The sequence below is a fragment of the Arachis stenosperma genome, chromosome 3, assembly GCF_014773155.1.
Source record: "Arachis stenosperma cultivar V10309 chromosome 3, arast.V10309.gnm1.PFL2, whole genome shotgun sequence".
In the NCBI taxonomy this organism is placed as follows: domain Eukaryota; kingdom Viridiplantae; phylum Streptophyta; class Magnoliopsida; order Fabales; family Fabaceae; genus Arachis; species Arachis stenosperma.
In genome coordinates, this window is record NC_080379.1 from 125,528,688 (window position 1) to 125,539,311 (window position 10,624).

General features: G+C 38.6%; 1 non-coding gene across 1 annotated transcript; it reads left to right on the forward strand.

The window, feature by feature from the left end:
• The first annotated feature begins 394 nt into the window (after nucleotides 1-394).
• On the forward strand, nucleotides 395-498 carry LOC130971206 (small nucleolar RNA R71). The gene has a single exon (XR_009082438.1). It is a non-coding gene; the product is annotated as a small nucleolar RNA R71 (small nucleolar RNA).
• The last annotated feature ends 10,126 nt before the right edge of the window (nucleotides 499-10,624 follow it).

Here is a 10,624-nt window from a genome sequence, read left to right on the forward strand (position 1 = left end):
GCCCTGGATGTCTACTTTCCAACGCCGTTGAGAACGAGCCAATTAGACTCTTGTAGCTCCAGAAAATCCATTTTGAGTGCAGGGAGGTCAGGATCCAACAGCATCAGCAGTCCTTTTTCAGCCTAAGTCAGATTTTTGCTCAGCTTCCTCAATTTCAGCCAGAAAATACCTGAAATCACAGAAAAATACACACACTCATAGTAAAGTCCAGAAATATGATTTTTGCCTAAAAACTAATAACATTTAACTAAAAACCAATGAAAACATACTAAAATTTACATGAAATTACCCCCAAAAAGCGTATAAAATATCCGCTCATCAGCTGTCCAATGACATCTTGGACAGTTCAGACAGACCATCATAGAAGATACCTATGATGCTCCATTCAGAAAGCATGCCAGAGGGACAATTTCTGATCAATTGTTTGTATCTTTCCCAAGCTTTATAGAGGGATTCACCTTTCTTCTGTCTGAAGGTTTGGACTTCCACTCTGAGCTTACTCAATTTTTGAGGTGGAAAGAACTTTGCCAAGAAGGCATTGACTAGCTTTTCCCAAGAGTTCAGGCTTTCTTTAGGTTGTGAATCCAACCATATCCTAGCTCTGTCTCTTACAGCAAAAGGAAATAGCATAAGTCTGTAGACCTCAGGGTCAACCCCATTGGTCTTGACAGTGTCACAGATTTGCAAGAATTCAGCTAAAAACTGATGAGGATCTTCCAATGGAAGTCCATGGAACTTGCAATTCTGTTGCATTAGAGAAACTAATTGAGGCTTAAGCTCAAAGTTGTTTGCTCCAATGGCGGGATAGAGATGCTTCTCCCATAGAAGTCGGGAGTGGGTGCAGTAAAGTCACCAAGCACCTTCCTTGCATTGTTGGCATTATTGTTTTGTTCGGATGCCATGTCTTCTTCTTGTTTGAAGATTTCTGTTAGGTCCTCTACAGACAGTTGTGCTTTAGCTTCTCTTAGCTTTCGCTTCAAGGTCCTTTCAGGTTCAGGGTCAGCCTCAACAAGAATGCTTTTGTCTTTGCTCCTGCTCATATGAAAGAGAAGAGAACAAAAAAAAATATAGAATCCTCTATGTCACAGTATAGAGATTCCTTGAGGTGTCAGAGGAAAAGAAGAATAGAAGGAGGAGGTAGAAGAATTCGAACTTATCAAGAGAGATAGAGTTGGAATTGTGCATTTAGGAGGAGTGTTAGTCCATAAATAGAAGGATGTGAGAAGATGGGAAGAATTTTTTGAAATTAAAGTAAAAGATTTTAAAAGAATTTTGAAAATTGATTGATGATTTTCGAATACTAAGAGTGGGAAAGAAATTAAGTGAAATTGAAAAAGATTTTGAAATTAGAAATCAAAAAGATATGATTAAAAAATTAATTTTGAAAAAAAATGTGATAAAAAGATATGATTGAAAGGATATAGTTTTAAAAAGATATGATTGAGAAGATATGATTTGAAAAACGATTTAAAAAGATTTGATTTTGAAAATTAATGACTTGGCTAAAAAGAAAGATATGATTCAGACATTAAATCTTTCTCAACAGAAAAGACAACATACTTGAAATATTGGATCAAATCATTAATTGTTAGCAAGTATTTTTGAAAATGGGAAGAAATTGATTTTGAAAATATATGATTGAAAAGATATGATTTGAAAAAGATTTGATTTTGAAAAATTATGGAAACTTGAAAAAAATTTGAATTAAAAACAAAATCTTCCCTCTTGTGCCATCCTGGCGTTAAACGCCCAAAACTCTACCCTTTTGGGCGTTAAACGCCCAGCCAGGCACCCTGGCTGGCGTTTAAACGTCAGTTTTCCTTCCTCACTGGGCATTTTGAACGCCCAGCTTTTTCTGTGTAATTCCTCTGCTGTATGTTCTGAATCTTCAATTCTCTGTATTATTGACTTGAAAAGACACAAAGAAAATTTTTTTTTTGAATTTTTAGTGACGAGGAATAATCAAAATGCAACTAAAATCAAATAAACAATGCATGCAAGACACCAAACTTAGCAGTTTGTATACTACTGACACTAACAAATTGAGAATGCATATGAGAAACAACAAAACACTCAAGACATGAGAATTTAAAGATCAAAGCAAGGAAATCATCAAGAACAACTTGAAGATCAATGAATAACATAATGCATGTAATCTTCGAAAATTAGAAGACTAAAAACATGCAATGGAGACCAAACTTAACATTAGACACTAGACTCAAACAAGAAACATAAAAATATTTTTGATTTTAAAATTTTATAATTTTTTTGGATTTTTCAAAAATTATATGGAAAAGAAAATAAAGAGATTCAAAACTTTTAATAAGAATTCCAGGAATCATGCAATGTTAGTCTAAAGCTTTAGTCTAAAGAAACTAGACATGGCTAGCCAAGCTTCAGCAGGACATTGCATTCAAGAGCTAAATTGATGAGAATCAATCAGCTTTGGTGATGATGAAAACATCACCTTGAAACTCTAGAATTCATTCTTAAAAATTCTGAAGAAAAATACCTAATCTAAGCAACAAGATGAACCGTCAGTTGTCCAAACTCAAACAATCCCCAGCAACGACGCCAAAAACTTGGTGCACGAAATTGTGATCATCATTGGTGCCATCAACATGGTACGCTCAATTGCAATCTCAAATCTTTATCACAACTTCGCACAACTAACCAGCAAGTGTACTGGGTCGTCCAAGTAATAAACCTTACGCGAGTAAGGGTCGATCCCACGGAGATTGTTGGTATGAAGCAAGCTATGGTCATCTTGTAAATCTCAGTCAGGCGGATTCAAATGGTTATGGAGGATTAATAATTAAAAGATAAATAAAACATAAAATAAAGATAGAGATACTTATATAATTCATTGGTGAGAATTTCAGATAAGCGTATGGAGATGCTTTGTCCCTTCCGTCTCTCTACTTTCCTACTGTCTTCATCCAATCCTTCTTACTCCTTTCCATGGCAAGCTGTATGTTGGGCATCACCGTTGTCAGTGGCTACAGTCCCGTCCTCTCAGTGAAAATGTTCAACGCGCTCTGTCACAGCACGGCTATTCATCTGTCGGTTCTCGATCATGTCGGAATGGAATCCAGTGATTCTTTTGCGTCTGTCACTAACGCCCCACAATCGCGAGTTTGAAGCTCGTCACAGTCATTCAATCCTTGAATCCTACTCAGAATACCACAGACAAGGTTTAGACCTTCCGGATTCTCTTGAATGCCGCCATCAATTCTAGCTTATACCACGAAGATTCTGATTAAGGAATCCAAGAGATAAACATTCAAGCCTTGTTTGCTTGTAGAACGGAAGTGGTTGTCAGGCACGCGTTCATAAGTGAGAATGATGATGAGCGTCACATAATCATCACATTCATCATGTTCTTGGGTGCGAATGAATATCTTAGAACAAGAATAAGCTGAATTGAATAGAAGAACATTAGTAATTGCAATAATACTCGAGGTACAGCAGAGCTCCACACCTTAATTTATGGTGTGTAGAAACTCCACCGTTGAAGATACATAAGAACAAGGTCTAGGCATGGCCGTGAGGCCAGCCCCCATAATCTAAGAACTAGACGTCCAAAGATGATCAAAAGATCTAAAGTGATCCAAAGATGATAATACAATAGCAAAAGGTCCTACTTATAGAGAACTAGTAGCTTAGGGTTTACAAAGATGAGTAAATGACATGAAAATCCACTTCCGGGCCCACTTGGTGTGTGCTTGGGCTGAGCATTGAAGCTTCCATGTGTAGAGACTTTTCTTGGAGTTAAACGCCAGCTTTTGTGCCAGTTTGGGCGTTTAACTCCCATTCTTGTGCCAGTTCTGGCGTTTAACGCCAGAATTCTTGAGCTGACTTGGAACGCCTGTTTGGGCCATCAAATCTCGGAAAAAGTATAAACTATCAAGCATTGCTGGAAAGCCCAGGATGTCTACTTTCTAACGCAATTAAGAGCGCGCCAATTGGGCTTCTGTAGCTCCAGAAAATCCACTTCGAGTGCAGGGAGGTCAGAATCCAACAGCATCTACAGTCCTTTTCAGCCTCTGAATCAGATTTTTGCTCAGGTCCCTCAATTTCAGCCAGAAAATACCTGAAATCACAAAAAAACACACAAACTCATAGTAAAGTCAAGAAAAGTGAATTTTAACTAAAAACTAATAAAAATATAATAAAAACTAACTAAAACATACTAAAAACATACTAAAAACAATGCCAAAAAGCGTATAGATTATCCGCTCATCAACGCACAAGAAGAAAATTCAGAGTGTGCAAATGCACAAGGCAGTGTGCGCACGCACAAAAAGCAACGTTGGAGGCAACGTTGTCAGTCCAACGCTGGGTCAAACGTCCGCGACAGAAGTCAAAAAGTGGAGCTAGGAATTCTGCTATGTGTGCGTACGCACAGCATGGTTTGTGCACGCACAAGGAGAAAAAGGGAAAGTGTGTGCACACACACGCACAAGGCAGCATGCGTACGCACAAGTCCCAGCGTTTGAAGAAACGTTTGCACCCCAACACTTGGTCCAACATCTTCGATAGCTCTTCAAAATTCAAGCTGCCCAAAAAGCCTAGTGTACCTACGCACAACATAGGAAGAAAAACTTAAAGGTGTGCACATGCACAAGATAGCGTGCGCACGCACAAGTTAGCAGCGTTGAATGTAACGTTGGATCCCCAACGTTGAGGCAAACATCACTACCAGCAGTACTCATTTTCGGGCACAATGCAAAGCAGAAACGTCAATTGACCAAACATCCATCCTCAACACCATGGAGAGCCACTTGAACCTACTTCAACAAAAGGTCAAGGCCCACATCCAAGACTTGAAGACCAATTGAAGAAAGTGTATAAATAGCTTAGAGTTTAAGTTAGTAGGGGGGTTAGATAGTGAGAAACCCGATTGGGGAAAATTTCACCATCATCTTCTCTATACTTTCCTCTGCTTTTCTGCACTTTTTCTTTCTTTGTGATTTGAATTGAGCTATGATGAACTAAACCCTCTTTCATTGGGTTAGGGAGCTCTATGTAATTCAATGGATCAATATTAGTTTTCATTCTTCTTCTTCTATCTTTTCTCTTGATCTACTAGAGAGATTTCATTCTTCATTCAATTATTCAATTGTCTTGGAAGAGAAATTGAACGTAATTGGGTTCTGTGATAGGCTTGGAATAGAAATCACAGAATCATGCTTGAAATCTTTCTCACATTGGATTAGATTAGGGTTTGGATGGATATAGTGACATATAATCCTACCAATACTTTGATTTATGAATATGTATGGTATAATCAGTGACCAAACTTCATCTCTTCCCATGAGCACTTAAATCAAGGAATTGGGCAATTGTTCATGCTTAGAGAGATTAGACTGCCATGGAATTGGGATCTAATCACCTAAGATTGCCAAGGAGATCAATAAATGCATTGATTGAGGAAGACATAAAAATGAATTTGATTCGGAGGATTGTCACATCTCCTGACACCAATGAGCTCTCCCATTTTTGATCATACCCATTCTTTAATTCTGAAATTTTACTTTGATGCTCAGCAACCCCATTCCCCCTTAATTTCTTGCAATTTAAGCTTCTGCACTTTAATTTCCTACCGTTTCCTTTCTATCATTTAACTTCTGTCATTTACGTTCAGTTATTTACATCTCTTGCACTTTAAGTTTCTCGCCAATTTAAATTATGCAATCCTTAATTCAATCTGATTCAGTTCAACTAGAACAATTCTCCAATTAATGTTGATCAACCAACCAATCCCTGTGGGATTCAACCGAACTCTATAATGAGTTTTTACTTCACGACAATCCGGTGCACTTGCCGGTAGGAAATTTGTTGAGAGACAAGTTTTCACGTATCAAGTTTATGGTGCCATTACCGGGGATTGGTTTCGTATTGACAATTACTAAATTGGAGGATAACTAGATTGAGTAATTTTCTTTTCTTTTGTTAATTTAATTTTAATTTCAGCTGTTTACCTTTACCTTCTGCAATTTTAAGTTGTTTCCTTCTATTTCTTTACTTTCCAGCAAAACTAATCCACTGACTCACTAACTATTTGATTAATTGCCTTAATTGCTCTAACCACACTTTTTCATTAACGGTGAAATTCTTCACTTGCTATTTGTGGTCTGTTTCCTGATTGTATGACAGGTGGAAGAGAGGCTTCAAACTCTTTTGACAGTGAACCAGAGAGAACCTTCCTTAGGTTAAGGAGGGAAGCAAGAGGCAAGGGAATAATTGGAGAAGAAGAGTTGGAGGAGGATCTGGACGTTACTATGGAAGAAGAGGTCCAAAATCATGCTGGAGAAGGTGTAGCTAATCATGCACCACAGGAGAGGAGAGTGTTAGGCTCCTACATTAATCCCAACCCTAGGAATTGTGGGAGCAGTATTCTAAAACAAACCATCCAAGCCAAAAATTTCGAATTAAAACCACAACTCATCACCTTGGTTCAAAACAATTGTTCATTCAGAGGAAGTGCCCAGGAAGACCCCAATCAACACCTCACTACATTCCTAAGAATTTGTGATACAGTGAAATCAAATGGAGTTCATCCTAATGCCTACAGATTGCTTCTATTCCTCTTCTTTCTAAGGGATAAAGCATACAAGTGGCTAGAATCATTTCCAAATAAAAGCCTCAAACTTGGGAAGATGTGGTGAATAAATTCTTGGCAAGGTTCTATCCTCCACAAAGAGTCAATAGGCTGAGAGCAAAAGTTCAAACATTCAGGCAGCAAGATAGTGAAACCTTGTATGAAGCATGGGAAAGGTATAAAGACTTGACAAGGAAATGCCCCCCAGAGATGTTCAACGAGTGGGTGCAACTACATATCTTCTATGAAGGGCTATCATATGAGTCAAAAAAGGCTCTAGACCATTCCTCTAGAGGTTCTCTCAACAAGAAGAAGACCATAGAGGAAGCCATTGATGTTATTGAAACAGTGGCTAATAGTGAATATTTCTATGCCTCTGAGAAAAGCAACAATAGAGGAGTCATGGAGTTGAACAACATGGATGCAATTTTGGCTCAGAACAAGATGATCGCCAAGCAATTGGCAGACCTCACAAAGAAGATGGAGGCAAATCGAGTTGCAGCAATCCATACTCAACCATCAGCACAGGCAGAGTTGAACACAGAGGAAGAAAGTGACTGGGAACAAGCCAATTACATTGGAAGTTCTTCAAGATAAGAGCATGACCCATACTCTAAGACCTACAATCCTGGTTGGAAGAACCACCCAAACTTTGGGTGGGGAAACCAACAGAACCAGAACCAAAATCATAGACCCCACAACTCTAACCAATTCAACAATTCCATCTTCCAACACTCCAACCAAAGACCATATCAAGCCACACAAAATATCTCTTCCCAGCCACCATACCAAACCCAAAACAACCATTCTCAACCTTCCAATTCAAACTTGCAATCACCATCTGATGATAAATTATCCAAGATTGAAGCCTTGCTGGAAAATCTTTGCAAAGAAGTCCAAGATAACAGAACATTCAAGGACGAAGTAAGGGCTAGTATGAAAAGTCGAGGAGAGACCATTAAGAAGCTTGAATCCCAAGTAGGATATTTGTCTCAGTAAATTCCTAAGCCCAATGACAGCTTCCTAAGTGATACTGAAAAGAACCCAAGAGGAGAGACCAAAAAGGTAAGGTGGGAATAATGCAAGGCAATCAATCTAAGCAGTGAAGAAGTCCTAGAGAAAGAATGTTACAGGTACTCAGAGCATGATACAGGAGAGTCAAGGAAAAATGTAAGGGAGACAGAACAAATGACCAGCCCTGAACAGAGGAAGGAACCAAAAGAGAAAGAAATCATTAACCCTTATTTGCCACAAGCACCATTTCCCCAGAGACTCAGGGGAGGTGAGAAGGAGAGGACATACACTAGATTCTTGGATATATTTAAGTCGCTTCATGTCAACATTCTCTTCCTTGAGACCCTACAACAAATGCCCACATACATTAAATGTATGAAGGAGCTGATGACCAAAAAGAGCACCCAGAAAGGAGGACAAACAATGGTGATGAATGATGACTGCACATCATATCATGTTTTTATATACTTTTTCATACAAGAAATTAATGATTAATGCTTAATTATTGAGTGTTTTTTTGCTTAAATAGTATATTTCCTTGATCTTTCGATTTTATAAATGTTGTAGGAAATAAGTGGAATAAGAAGCAAAACAAGCACAAAATACGCTCAAAAGAAGAATTTTTGACACACTGTAAAATTTGGGCACGCTTTGGAGCCTAAAGCGTGGCCCATGATTAATCAAGGAAGAAGCGCTCTCAGGCCAAAAATGCTACGCACACGCGTACAGGACGCGGACGCGCAAATAATAATTTTGCAATCCACGCATACGCATACATGGCGCGCACGCGCGGATGGGAGATCAGCGTTCACTCAGCAAGAATGCTACGCTCGTTAGCAAAGAATGCCTGCGACAAAACACAAAGTATGGAATTGAAGATTAGCTATCGACGTGTACGCATGAATGATGCGTACGCGTGGAGGTGACATTTGGGATGAAGCACGCAAACGCGTGAATGAGGCGCAGCATGGATGGAACATTTTGCAATCCACACGACCGCGTAGAGGACGCGTACGCATGGGAGGAGCGTTCGTTGCATGAACGCTACGTTCGTTTAGTGAACACTGCAAGGGACGCGTACGCATAAGTGACGCATACGCGTATGAGCCAAAACACCAGGGACGCGCAAGCGTGTAGCACGCATACGCGTGGGTGCACGAACGCTACGTTGTCTTCAAGAACGCTACGTTCTCCTCAAAGCCCCACTTCTGGTTTAATTAATTCATTCCAAGCCCAATTCCACTTCAAAGCAAACAAAGCCCATTGATACCACTCAAAGGCACAAGAAACAGTTAGAATATGAATTTCATTTATTTGTAATTTGTTTTCAATTTCAATTTCATTTGTCATTTAGAAAAGCCTATATAAAGGCATCAGTTTCATTTCATTGGAGAGGCTGGCTCTACTAGAGAGCAGTAGGAGTAGGAGTAGGAGTAGAATAGAAGGCTTTCGTAAACACTTTTACCTTTCTGTACTTTTACATTTCAGTATTGAATTTAATTTAGCTTATGCAATTTAAATTTATGCAATTCTCTTCTGCAACTTTTCTTTCTGCCAATTTTATATTTCTGTTTCTATTGAGCTTGATTTACTTTCCTGCAATTTATATTTTCTGCAAGTGTTCTTTGTGCAATGATCCATTAGCCCCACTTCATTAGGGGAGGAGCTCTATTATAATTCACATGATTAAGTGAACTTCTTCTTCTTCTCAATTCAATTGTGTAGCTATTGGATATCCTCTATTTGATTGATGATTGATTAACTCCAAAAGGAGGTTTGAATATGTGAATGCTTGTGTGAGCCTCAGAAGGGGAATCATGAGTATTAGAACTGAGGCTCTATCCTTCACTACTCTCTTGATCAACACCATTCGGAAGTAATTGAGATCCTGAGAGTTAGTGTGGCTTATGGATTAGAGACATGTACTTAACCTCTTCTCATGACAATAAGATCAAGAAATTGGCAAGATTGATTATGATTAGAGAGATTGGATTGCCAAGGAATTGGGATCCATTCAAATTCAATCCGCCATAGATCTGCCAATATGATTGAGAAAGGAGTGAGACCCATTTGATTCATTGTTGATTATGATATCTCCAATCACTAATAAATCTTGTTCTCAGTTATTTCTCATTTTGATTGCCTTGAGTTTCATTTAATATTCTGCCATTTATATTCTGCACTTTAGATTTCTTGCAATTTTTATTTTGTAAATCAATTTCACTCAATTCACCACTGTCTGCTTAACTAAATCTATCACCTAACTAAAGTTGCTTGATCCATCAATTCTCGTGGGATCAATCTCACTCACGTGAGTTTTACTACTTGATACGACCCCGTATACTTGTCGGTTAGTTTGTGTGAAAATCTAATTTTCACCCCATCAATGAACAAGGAATGTAGTGCCATCATACAGAAAGACTTGCCTACAAAGAAGAAGGATCCAGGGAGTTTTCACATCCCTTGTGCCATAGAAGAGACAATGATTGATAGAGGGTTTTGTGACCTGGAAGCAAGCATAAATGTAATGCCTCTATCTCTCATGAAGAAGCTGAAAATTAATAAGTTGAAACCCACAGATGTGATCCTTCAGTTGGCCGACAAGACACAAAAAAAGCATTAGAAGTGGTTGAAAACATACTGATGAAGGTGGGAAAGTACTTCCTACCTTCAGATTTTGTTATTCTTGAGATGTAAGAAAACTACCTTCATCCAATCATTCTGAGGAGACCATTCCTAACCACTGCCAGGGCACTTATAGATGTGGAGTAAGGCGAGTTAATATTGAAAATACATGATGAGCAACATAACTTCCATGTCTTCAAACCATCACATAATCAAGATGAAGAAGAGGACTGCATGAAGATTGATATTAGTGACACTAACCTAAAAGAAGCACCCAATGAATCAACCTCAGAGAATCTGAAGTCTGCCCTAAAAGAGAAGAAATAAGTAAAGGTGATGTTACATACTGAGGTAGGATTACAACCCTCACATGAGACAAGA